This window comes from Tenrec ecaudatus, chromosome 5 (genome assembly GCF_050624435.1).
Source record: "Tenrec ecaudatus isolate mTenEca1 chromosome 5, mTenEca1.hap1, whole genome shotgun sequence".
In the NCBI taxonomy this organism is placed as follows: Eukaryota; Metazoa; Chordata; class Mammalia; order Afrosoricida; family Tenrecidae; genus Tenrec; species Tenrec ecaudatus.
The window spans coordinates 36,074,625-36,088,102 of NC_134534.1; positions in this window are offsets into that span (position 1 = coordinate 36,074,625).

A 13,478-nucleotide genomic window follows, 5' to 3' on the forward strand; every position below is an offset into this window, starting at 1 on the left:
GCACCCCATGGCACAGCACACCCACATGGCAGCCTGCAGGGTGGAGGGAATGAGAGAGAGAGAGAGAGAGAGAGAGACACAGAGAGAGAGAGACAGAGAGACAGAGAGAGAGAGAGAGAGAGAGACAGAGAGAGAGAGAGAGAGAGAGAGAGAGACGCGCATGTCTGGTCGATGATGTTGGTTGACCCCGTTGGCTGAATTAAGCCCACGTGGCCTAAATGGAGGGTTATCCAGGTGTATCCCACTGAATTTAGAGCATGCCCCGTAGACACGCTGGTCCCTGTTCTGGCTACTAAACAGTACATGGTACGTGGTTCACGGTACATGGTTCATGCAGGGGCCTGTGAGAACACCGAAATGGGGACCCCTTTGGAGCGTGTGGGGAAGCTAGCTAGGAAGGCGGGCAGGAGTCAGGGGAAAATCTGACCACAACTCTGTTAAACTTTTGTAGCTTACTGACAGAGCCACATCCCTGGCAAAGGGTAGATGACTGGTTTTTGTCACGTACAGGGAGCTGTGCCTGGAATGGATTTTTATACAGCGCTAGAAAGTCTGATGGCAACCGATGAGCTGCCTTCAATGACTTAGATTCTGGCTCTTAAGCACCTATGAAAATATCTAGAAAAAGAATGAAGGCAACATACGTACAAATTTGCCTGACGAAAGTGATATATGGATTGTAACAAGAGTTGTATGAGTCCCCAAGAAAATCAAAACAAAACAAAACACCTGTGCAGGGCAGCCCCAGACCTCCAAAATGTCTTGCCAGATCCTGCTCCGTTCTCACCCACGCTGCTGGTCCGAGTGAGCCCACTGTCTGAACTGCCCTGTCATCCACGAGGAAGTGAGCTTTCCCTTGCGGTTGCTGACCCAACATGCTGTCCTGTTCTAGTGGTCGGTCCTCCCGGTGACGTGCTCGAAGGAGGCAGTGTGAAGTCTCACACCCTTGTTTCTAAGGTGCACTGCTGTCCTTGCACAGCCGACTGAACCGTCGTCTTCGCCACCACAGTTGAGCTGTGTCAGCCCTTCAGTAGACATACAAGGGGGCTTTAAGAAGTTCAGGGGGGAATTCCACTATCTTTTCCTTGCACTTTTCTTGAGGCTCTCTCGGCCCTCTTGTGTAATAAGCAAGCCCAGTAAATAAAAGTGTCCCCCGCCTCCTGTTCTCAGGCGAGCCTTTTTTTTTTTTTAGTATGTTTTGTGGAGCTAGTGAGGATGTTAGGGCTTTGAGGTTATTTACAGGGCTTTTGTAGTACTTTTAGCTGCTTTTGGCTTGCTTGTTAGCTTTTATGGTGTTTTTAAGGGTGTTTTTCGGCTTTTAGGGTGTTTATATTATTTTAGACTGTTTTTAAAGGCTTTAGGGTGTTTTTTTTTATTTTTGGACTCAAGGAAACCTATATAGTGTTTCTGAGGCTGCATATCTTTATTTATAGGTGTAAACAGCCTCATCTTTCACCCTGGGAACAGCTAGTAGATTTGGTTAGGGCAGTTAGGTGGTAACATTATCTTCTGATCAGCTCAACTCAACCCTGTTTTACCACCATAGAGTCAGTAAGGACTCAGAGTGACCTCACTGTGGGTTTCGAACTGCCAATCTGTGGATCACAGGTAACCACTGCACCACCAGGGAGAAGCCAGGGTCTGGTACAAGAGATCTTGGTTCTCACCTCGGCCCTATTTGACTTGACAAAAGTCTTCTCATTTCCTCCTGCCTCTCCCCTCCATTAGGAAAATGGGGGTAAATAAAGCCTACTTCTGAAGGATTGCTATTTGCTGGTAAGCCACGATCAACATTCTTCTAAAGCCCTTCCAATCGCAGAGTGTGCCTGAGTCTGGGGTGGGGGTGTACAGTGCCCCTCAGGAACACAAGCCCAACTCGAGCCAAAGGAAACAGAATCATCACAGTAATCCTGTCCGGGTTCCAGAAGTCCTTGGTCCCCAGATGTCTTCCCAAAGCCAAGTCCTTGGGGCAGCCATGGCCAACAGACCTCCTTTACTGCTCCCTCCCTCCCCAGGGGCAGGGAGTCCCTAGGTGGTGTGCCCATCTACCACCAGCCCAAAGGTGTGACTAGTTTATCGCAGGAGCGGGGCTGCCCCCCCCCACTCCACGCCCACCTTCCTTCACTCAAGTCACTCTGCGCCCATACCTCTTCGCAGCTCAGGTCTCTCTCAGCCCAGCAACATCTATGGAGACCTCTTCCTTCCAACCCAAGCCTCTAGAGTCGCCTGGGGGGCCAACTCGAGGGAGAAGGGCTACAGCTGAAGGATCTGTTCTGAGCACTCTTCTCCCTCAGGGCGCTTACAGTCCAGAAAGTGTTTTGGTGGGATTTCCTCTCCCCTCACAACCCTTCCCACATCCAAACCTCGAAACAACATTCCAGCCACCCCAGTGGGTTTCTCCGAAGCCCCTCCGCACCCACTCACCCCGGTCTCTGAGGAATGTGTCGCTGCTGCAAATACAGCAACCCCCCCTGGACCCCACACAAGATACTCAGACTAGGTAGGACTCCAGCCAAGGCTCCTGCCCCTTTAAGGGGGCACTTCTTCCAGAAGAATCTTACCCACCCCCACCCACCCCTCAGTGCAAGAGAAAAGCCAGGCGAGCCTTTGGTTCCACTCCTTGCTTTTAGAGGGGTGCAGTGTGAAATCCACTGCAGTTAGTTCAGTTTGGTACCCGAGCTCACACTTTCTCCAGAGCCCCCCCCCCCAGGCAACTGCAAACTGCAGCTCTAAGGGGTGCAGAGCCCCAGGCCCCAGGGCAGTGGGTCCTGCGACCCCTGCAAGCCCTGGCTGGGGCTGGGGAGAGGCAGCATCTGCAGGTGTGGCTCAGGCAGACGCCAAGGGAGCCTGGCTCCGGTAGAGGTGAGGGCCGCCCATGGCGGCAGCCTGCTGGCAGCTGGCAGGCACCTCTCCCTGCAATTGGTGGGGGGATTGGTGGGCAGAGGCACAGGGAGAATTTAGTTCCATCTAATTCTCTGAAGGGGAACAATAGCTTCAACATTTTGCCAGCTGCTGCCTATGGAGCGCTCAGAGACACCGGTGCCTGCACTCCCCCGCCCCCCCCCCTCCCACCTGCATGGATGGAGCCTGGACGAAGCCAAAGGAGACTGTTGGGGCCACCTGCCTTCCCTGGGGCTGGGTGAAGCCAGAGAGGCACCGTTCCAAGTCCCCTTCAGAGCCAGACAGACCAGAACTGTGTTCCAGCTGTCCCTTTGATCCCCTGGTTCCCCTCCCCCGCCCCTTCCTCCCCCCACCCCCCACACAGTCTCCGCTTTGCGCTCACTGCCGGTGGCACCTGGGCCGGAAGAAGATGGAATGGTTTCGCGCCAACGTCTCTTTCCCTGGCTTCCTCGTGGTGGCGCGCTCGAGCCACGGTTTCTGCGCCCGAGGCTGTGCACCTTGCTGGTGCGGTGACGAGCAAGACTTGGAGAGGGTTCAGTTTGCATGCGAGCTCGAAGACGTTCCTGCCCAGCAGTGCAGAACAGCCAGCTCCCTGCGGGATCCCTGGGGTCGCCACCCGGGCTGCACAGGGAGGAACGCCCGGTGACGCTGCTCCCCTGGAGCAAGACGCAAAACAAAAGAGCCTGTGCGCAAACGGATGCCGGCAGTTACAGACGACAAAGATAAGACCATATCTTCCCAGGAGCCACCACCAGGTCTAGAGGCTAGAACCACCTGTGATCTTGGTATTTGCTTATGCAAATGAGCAAGAGGGGAGGGGAGGGAGGGGGTGGGGTCTGAACTGGCCCAAAGATGGGTACATCCTCTGGCTCATTCTGAGAGGAGCTGGGTGGGTGGGGGATGGACCAGGAGGGATTCCATGAAGCCCTTTGACCTTGGATACCCGAATCCCTCTCCATCTCAGTTTGAGGGCAGGGTGGTGGTGGGGTCAGAAATATGTGGACAGGACAAGATGGAGATATTTTCACAATCAGGCCCCCGGGATCAGGAGTCCTGGTGGGGTAATGGTCACACACTGGGGTGCTAACAGCTAGTCAGCACTTTGAAAACACCAGCTGCCAAAGAGAAAGAAGAGGCTCTCTGCTCTTGTACAGAGTGGGAGTCGCAGAAACTTACAGGGCAGCTCGACTCTGCCCATCAGCTAGCTCACCACGATCTCAGGTGGAATCAACTTGGTAGACAGTGCGTTTGGAGGGTTTAGACCTCCCGGTTGGCATGTCATTCATTCCAGTTTCAACAGCATTCTGTGAAGTGCACTTGTCTTGACCCAGGAAGGACATGGCTACTGTGAGCGGAGGGAAAGGACACAGGCTTTAGGGCCCAACTGCTGACCCACTGGACGATTGCGACAAGCGGCCGGACAGCTTTGTGCTTTGAGTCCACCGTCCAGTCCGTGACTCTAGAAAGAACAGGGGGATTACACTCAGCGGGGGATTTCAGGGACATGTTTTGTTTTGTTTAGCTGTATTTTCTACTGGGGTTTGGGGAGGGTTTACAGAGCAGATCACCGGTTTTCTGTACAACCGTTCCCACACGTGCTGTCACCTCATCCACTGCCATCCCCCAACCTGTCGGCACCTCCCCAGTCCCTCTCTATAACTCCCATTCCCTTTCCTCTACTTTCCCAACCCGTCCTCATTTGTCCTTGGGTACACGCTGCCCTTTTGATCTGCAATTGCTGATGATTCTAACACAGGGGTGAGCTCAGCTCCAGACCCGAAAAGGGAGTAAGGGCTTGGGGGCTCCACCAATCTGGTTAGTAAGCCTGGTCTCTTTTGTGATTTTAGATTGTGTTCCACGCCCCCTCCCAACACTTTATCCAGGACCTTCTAATAGGGACATATTCCGAGCAGTTCAAGTTCCCCTGGTCTTAGGGTGGTGGAGAATGATGTTCCTGTGGTTCTAGTATTCCACTGGATGAATTTTTTCCCATGTAGCGTTCACTTTCATCCTCTTCTTTTTTCTGGACAGAGACCAATATTTGCACCTCAGGGAGGCGAGGAAGGGGGAACCCATCACAATGATTGACACACAACCACACCCCCCTTCCAGGTGGACAAACAACAGAAGCCATGGGAGAAGGGAGACAGCGGTCAGTGTAAGATATGAAATAATCATTTATAATTGATCAAGGAGTCACGAGGATGGGGAGGGCAAAAAAGAGAAGCTGAAACCAAGAGCTCAGTAGAAAGTAAATGTTTATAAAATAATGAGGGCAGCATAAGTACAAATATGCTTAATACAATGGATGTACGGATGGTTATAAGAGTTGTATGAGCCCCCAATAACATGATTTTAAAAATATATATGCATATATTTGCACCTTAGATGGATGACCAATCGTAATCTAGGACGCTGGCCATTGTCTTTAGGCACCAGTTGACCTTGGTGGGCCCAGAGCCTATTTGTCCTGAGTCCAGCAACTCATTCCCTTAAAGTGTTTGATTGCCCTCAAAGTCTAAGAAGTTTTCAAAACTTTCTCTCCTGTTTGCTCCACCACAATCATGGATTTATTCACAGCAAAGGTAAATATAAACCTATATCTGTACGTATATATCTATATCCTCATCTACCTATATCCACATCTACATCCATATCCACATCTGTATCAATATGCATGGCTCTACGCCCACTCTCCTTCCTGCACCTGTGTAGCCTGTGCGTAGCAAGCATCGACTTGCGGGTCATCGCTATAGCAGGATGGTGTCTAGAACAGTAGTTGCCTCTGTTGCTTTGACTCTTGCATGCTTTCCAGCGTCTCCCCCCTTCCCCACCCCGGTCATTTGTTGCTGACTCCATCTTACTGAACATTGCCTTCTCCTTCCCCAAATTAACACTCCTTTACCCTCTAGCCTGTGATTTCTTCCCCACCCCACCCCCACCCTTCCTCAAGAATGTTTCTTTTAGTGGAAAAACTCTTCTTGAGTCTTTATCCCAAGGATTTCCTACAATATTTATCCTTTTGTGGCAAACTCCTTTCACTCCTGTTCTGAGGGGGTTTGTTAATTCACTTTTATTCTTTAGTGCTGTATAATATTCCATCGTGCGGAATATTATACAAAGTTTGTGGCCCCATTCTTTCATGGACATTTACATCGTCTCTTTTGCTAGGGTGGCTGTGCTGCGATGAACACAGGCTGCGCGTGTCTGTCCTCTCCTGGCCCTCATTTCTCTAGGCCACACCATAAGCATCAGCGAGAGAAAATAATTTAACCACCAGAAGGGGAAAAAATGAAAGTACAACAAAAGCAAGGGCAAAGAAAAAAGAAAGATGTGAATGTATGTGCTTGGGTCTTGGCTCCCTACGATGTAAATCCTTTTAAAATGTCCATGATTGGCTGCAAAAGTGGCATATCCTCTTTTAGCAGGATGAGAGGAACTGGATTATACAATTTTTAGTGGATAGGGGGTACTAAGATTGTCACTATATACCTACAAAAATAACATTTCACAAACTCTACACCAAAGAAAACGAGTTAATGAACTTAATTGTTTCAATAATCAACATAAAATGCTGATTTCAGTCTTCCAAATTGAAAAATTGACTTTTGCCAATTTTGCTTAAAACAGCTCATCTTTCAGTTTGGATGATCGGCTCATGGTAAATGTTTTGATTACACATGAACAAATGCAAAGCCGTTGTAAAAGAAAACGTAAGGGTCTGAAAGCAACTCTCACAGCAAATGACTTTATGTTATGTTCAGGTACATCTTTCGTCTCTAACATGCTACAATTAAAACATTTCTTTCTGCTCTTTGCTCTTATGAATTCTTCAATGATTTTTATCCAAATCCACTGTCAGACACTATCGACGTCTATCGATGATGTTGATGTTGTTAACTGCCATCAAGTGGGTTCCGGCTCATAGTGACCGGTGAACCACAGAGGAAAACACATGGGCCTGCCCCCCTTCACAATGGCTCTCCTGTGTCAACCCACTGTTGCAGCCACTGAGTCAATCCATCTTGTCACAGGCCTTCCTCTTTTTTGCTGCCCTTCTACTTGACGAAATTGGTGAAAGTCCCTTTTTTTGGTGTGGAAGATCAACAGCATTTTACATTGATGCCCTTCTCTGGGGAGTGGTCTCTCGTGCCAACATGTCCGAAGTATGTGAGATGAAGTCTCACCATCCTTGCCGCTAAGGAGCATTCTGGCTGTACTTCTTCCAAAACAGATTTTTTTTTCTATTCATACTAATGATAATGAATTGAGTACACTGAACTATTTTTGTGCACTGAGGATTTTTGAGTTTCTTTAGGAATAAAGATGAGCAACCCACTGTGCAGTCTTGTGATCAGTAAAGTTAGAAAGATCCATACAACAGTGTCAACAGTAAGGACATACGCGTTACATTGTATCTTCTGTTATGGAATCATATATGCCGCCGTGAGTAAGGTTTGTCTCTCCTGAATATGTAAATTTTGCTCGCCTGTAAGAATACAGTTGTTACACCCCCTCTCTCGTCGCTTGCGTTGAGTCACTGGCATAAGCCTGCACGGAGTTCTTGGGTACCGTCATGCATCCTTCACCAGGTAGACCCACACTGTTTAAGAAGGAAAGCCTATGTGAACGAATGTCATACACTTTTGCCTTGCTTTTCATGCAAGATTCACATAACAGCACCTAATCTTTGTGTATTGAACGGTTTTCATCGATTGCGTTTTGTCGCTCACTCACTAAACCCCTCTGTTGCAAATGGCGAATTAAAGGACTGAGGACTGACTAGTTTGGGAACAAAACCATGTTCAGAGCCAGCTGATGGAGAACGCTGTGGCCAGTCCCTCCGTTCATTTTCACCATTTGCTCTGTACCTTAGAAATATATTCTGGCTATAGGCCTTGTTTGTTTACCACCCAGAAACTTTCAGCAGGAATTTCCAAGTGGTCCATTATGATGGCGTGGGGGGAACCAGAGGGACAAGCCCCACGATGATGACGCTGCTGGTACAATCTGACGTGGCTCTAGGAGAGAACTGAACGGGAGGCTGTACCTGATGCGTCTGGAATCAAAAGAACTGAGATTTATGAAATGTGCATTTCAAGTCCCTGTGGAGTTATTTAGTGCCCATAATTGGACATGCATGTGTAATCAGTGTGGACCCATGTCTCAGTTTCATGTGCGCCCTGTTGGCGTGGCACCACTCTTCCCTGTGTCCTGCCTGCTTGGCGTCCACATCGAGAGGTGTTTGCGTTGGACAGCTGGGTTCTTGTTTGGTTGCTGTCCGAGCATGTGCTTACCTGGCTTCTTGGTAATTCACCTGTCAGTCCTCAGGAGCAAGGTGAGGCCCTGGAGCCCCTGTTTGTGCCACTGTCAGTTGAACTGACTTGATGGCAGGGATTGTTGTTCTGAAATACCAAGGCTTGTGTAATTGTGTGCATTCTGACTCCTGGTGACCCCGAGGGCAGAGTAGAAGGACTCTCTAGGGTGACACAATATAGGAGCAACAGAGCTCATCTTTCCCCGAGCAGCTGGAAGGTTCAAACCTCTGACCTTACAGTTAGCACTGACTGTGTCAGACTCTAGGTCAGCAGTGGTCTTTTATGTATATAAGCACATGCATACTATACATATAATGCGTGTTTGTGAATAGTAGGGAGATTAAAAAATTTAGGGAAAATAGAATTAAAAGATAATGAAATTTTTCCTTGAAAAAAATTAACTGTGTGTGTGTGTGTGTGTGTGTGTGTGTGTGTGTGTGTGTGTGAAGAATGGACACACCTGGCTTGGAAAAAGTACAGCCATATGCTTCTTAGAAGCTGATTCACAGTGGCCCCCAATGGGTTTCTAAGACTGTCACTCTTTATGTAAATAGAAATCCAGTCTTCCGCCCATGGAGCTACAGGTAGTTTTGAACTGCTGATCATGAGCCTAACTCGTAACCACTACACCACCACCAGGGACCCTGGAGTCGTTTGTAGAAATAAACTGTCCCAAACCCAAACACCAATCAGTGCCATCGAGTTGGCCCCGGTTCACAGAGACTCTACCGGACAGAGGTAAGCTGACCCTTGTGGGTCTCCAAGACTATAACTCAGTGGTCCTCGACCTTCCTAATGCTGCGACCCTTTTATACAGTTCCTCATGTTGCGGTGACCCCCAACCGTAAAATTATCTTCGTTGCTGCTTCGTCACCATCATTTTGCTATTGTTCTGAATCGGGCGTCCCCAGCTGGTTTCCAACTCACTTCCTGAAATTTGCTCTTGAACATAGAGCAGCTAAAGGGGTGGAAGGAATCATGAAGTAAAAGGGCTGTGCTGAAGATCCGAAAGGGCAATTCAAGAAGGCCAAGTAAAGCATTAAAATAAAATGTGCAAAGAGATGGAGTTAGAAAAGCAAAAGGGAAGAGCTTGCCCAGCGTATTTCCAGCTGAAAGAAACTGAGGGGGCAAAAAAATCAAGCATCGAGTTGCAATATTGAAAGATTCTGTGGGCAAAGGGCAAGAATGCAAGGAGCAGCAAGTGATAGATGGAAGGAATACACCGAATCACTGTACCAAAAATAAATTGGTCAACATCCAACCATTTCAAGAGGTAGCGTGTGATCAAGAACCAATGATATTGAAGGAAGAAGCCCAAGCTCCACTGAAGGCGTTCGTGACAGACAAGTCTCCAGGAACTGGAGGAATGCCAATCGACATGTTTCAATGTGCTGATGAAGCCCTGGAAGCCATCCTCATCTAGGCCAAGAAATTTGGAAGACAGATACCTGGCCAATGGCCTGAAAGAGAGCCATATCTCCACAAAGGTGTCACAACAGAGTGGAAAAATTATTTAACTATATTATGAATATGACATATAAGCACAAGTTTGCTCATGACAAGTTTAAAATAGTTGCAGCAGTTCAGTGATGCGGAGCTGCTAGATATCCAAGCTGGATTCAGAGGAGGACATGAACTGAGGGATATCCTGGCTGGCGTCAGACAGATGGGGGCTGAAGGCAGAGAATGCCACAAAGGTGTTTGCTTGTATTTTATTGACGATGCCAAGGAATCCTACCGTGTGGGTCCAAACAAACTATAGCTGGCATGGCAAAGAACGGGGATTCCAGAACACTTAATTGTGCTGCGTTAGGCCGGATTGTCTAGAGAAACAAAACCAGAGGTGCTCAGAGATGCCTAAGAAGGAATCTTACGTCAAGAAGGCATCCCAGCTCAGTCCATCTCAAGTCCATAAGTCTGACGTTAGCCTCGGCCCTCTTCAGACTCACGTAGCAGCAGGAGGATGATGCAGAAAGGAGAAGTGGGATGCAGGGAGATTCCAGGCTGGTAGATGTGGAGTCACGTGGATCAAGGTCACTGGAAACATGGCATGGCACTGACAGCCCTCTGGGTCATTTGGGTCACATGGGGCCACCCTTGGAGGTAGACATGGAGTCCCAGCAGGGATGAAGGCGAAGGGCGAGAGAGATAAAGGAAGCCTCCCCAGGGCATCTCTCTTATAAAAGGCCACACCTCCAAGGAGGCATATTTGGGCAGTGACCTGACTGGTTGGACTCCATCCCTTCAAAATGCAAGCTGACCTAAACCCTAACTCGCACAGCGCTCATGCAGAACCGGTTCCTAGACCAAGACAGGCAGCCGAACAGAGCCAGGGTGCCCTGCGTGGTTTCCACTACGGAAGAATGTGGGACGGAGTTGTTTCCCTTTGCTATGATGATTCAGTCTGTATGTTGAGCAAAAAGTCTGAGACCATATGAGAAGTATGTGGCATGAAGATTGGAGGAAGATTCATTCACAAGCTGAGATATGCAGACAGCACAAGCTTGATCCTGAAAGTGGAGAGCACGTGGAGCGCCAAGTGCTGATCAAAAACGACAGCCTTCCATATGGATTACCACTCACTGAGAGAAGACAGAAATCCTCACGAGACCAGCAGACAAGATCATGACACATGGAGAAAAGACCAGCGTCAAATTTCCCTTTTCGTTAGGTCCACAAGCAACGCTCGTGAAAGGAGCAGTCGATGAAACATACAAGTTTCCTCTAGTTCTTTAATGTTTTCTCCTCCCCTCCCCCCAGTGTCATGATCCCAATTCTACCTTACAAATCCGGCTAGACCAGAGCTTGTACACGGGTACAGATCACAGCTGGAAACACAGGAAATCCAGGACAGATAACCCCTCAGGACCAATAATGACAGTAGCGATACCAGGAGGGGAAGGGGAAGGTGCGGGGAGAAATGTGGGGCTGTTCACAATGACCTACCTATACCCCCTGGGGTCAGACAACAGTGAAGGGAGACATCGGTCAGTGTAAGACATGGACAAATAATAATAATTTATAAGTTATCAAGGGTTTGTGAGGGAGGGAGGGAAAATGAGTAGCTGATACCAAAGGTTGAAGTAGAAAGCAAATGTTTTGAGAATGATGATGGCAACAGATGTACAAATGTGCTTGACACAATGGATGGATGTATGGATTGTGATAAGAGTTGTATGAGCCCCTAATAAAATGATTAAACATTTAAAAAAAGAAATCAAATGTATATTGCATTGGGCGAATCTGTTGCAGAAGCCCTTTAAAGTGTGAAAGAGCAAAGACGTCTGTCGGAGGACTAAGGGGCATGTGACACAGCCAGGATATTTTTAATGGTCTCATTTGCATACAAAGCTGCTTCAGGAATGAGGAATTGCAGAGGAAACGGATGCATCAGAATGATGGTTTCGGGGAAGATTGAAGAGACCATGAAATGCCAGGGAACAAATACACCTGTCTTGGGCAGAGTGCCGCCAACATGCTTGTTAGAAGTGAAGTTGTTGAGCTCTCATCTCCAGTACTGCAGACTCAGGACCAGGAGAGATCAGGCCCTGGGAGTCCAGTGAAGAGGGGAAGGTCCTCTAGACAGGAGATGGCCTGACACAGTGGCTGCAACAATGAGAGCAAGCATAGCACTGATGTCGAGGATGGCTCAGGACTGGGCAATATTTAGGTCTGTAGGACACAGGATGACCAGAGTTGGAGCCAACTCAAGGACACCTGATAGCTACACACACACACACATGCACACGCATGCACACACACGCACACACACACACACACTCACACACACACTCACTCACACACACACACTCACACACACATACTCACTCACACACACACTCACACACACACACACACACTCACACACACACACTCACACACACACACTCACACACACACTCACACACACACTCACTCACACACACACACACACTCACACACTCACACACACACACGTATACACATTCTAGGTATGTTCTTGCTTAAATTCAAGTTTCTCTTAAGGTTTTGACAGATTCTTCTAAACATGAGTGTCTAATCTCAAAATTTAATCTAGCCCCCACCCCAATAGGCTTTTCTCCCCAATTCCTGTGCTGGCTCTGGCTTGTATTTTTTGCTAGAGTTTCTGGTTGATCCCCATCTCTCAGATTCCTACATGTTTTCACTGTCTCAGAAGACATGATGAATGTGTGCAACCAGACTACACTGTTACTTTATTTTTAACTGTTCATTGTGAATTGGCCTGCAGAGCCGATCATCAGCTTTATATTAAACGACGCAGACACACATTTTACATTTCATCCATTGCAATCTCCTCAGTGTATTGTCAGTTAACTCTGCTTCTCTCGGTGTTTTCTGTTTCAATTCCTGGGTAGTCTCTGCCCCTGCTGACCTTTGTCCTTGGGTAAACTCAGATCGTTGGTGATTCTGAGTTGAGTGTGTGATTTTTCTCCTTGTAGAACTTTTCAAGGGGTGAGTTCAGTTCCAGACCTGAAGGGTGACTGGGTTTTGTGTCAACTTGTCTGGGCCAGGGCTCTCAGTGCATTCGCAGTTAAGGCTTTGTAATCGTTCATGATATGACCTAACAATATGATCAACTCCATCATGAGGTCTGTTGTGAGTAGCAATCAATCAGCTGTAAGCAGATTAGGGTATCAGGGTAATAGGCAGCCCCTTACTAAGGTCATAACCCTGATGCAATTGAAAGGAAGTTTCTTTGGGGGTGTGGCCTTCTTCCTATATAAGAAGTTGCCGTGGAAAAGCTTGCTTGCTTTTTCCTGGGTCTGGATTGTGCATCTGGCTCCTTGACATCTGGTTCTTTGAATTTGAATCAACCACCCACATCTCTCCTGGGAAACATCGGCGGCCGGTCACCTGGTCTACCGAGCTTGGGTTCATTTGCCTCTCCTGTCACAAACCTCACCTGCTGAGCTTGGGTTCATCCACCATCAGGCTGTGGTCTTCCTGCCAATCTTGGATTCATTAGGCCCTGAAGCTGTGCAGGTCAGGAGAAGCCTCCATTTTAACATCTGACCCATAGACTTGGCACCTGCCTGGACTTGAACTTCCCTGTTTCTAAAATTGCATATAGTTATAAATTCCTCTCTTCATTCATGAATAAGCGTCTCTGGTTGTGCTTCTCTAGAGAACTCAGCCTAAGCAATGGGTCATCGTCTTAGTGGCTCCATCACTCTCTGTCTGACTAGTAAGCCTCATCTCTTTAATGGTTTTGCGTTTTGTTTCACACACCCCACCCCC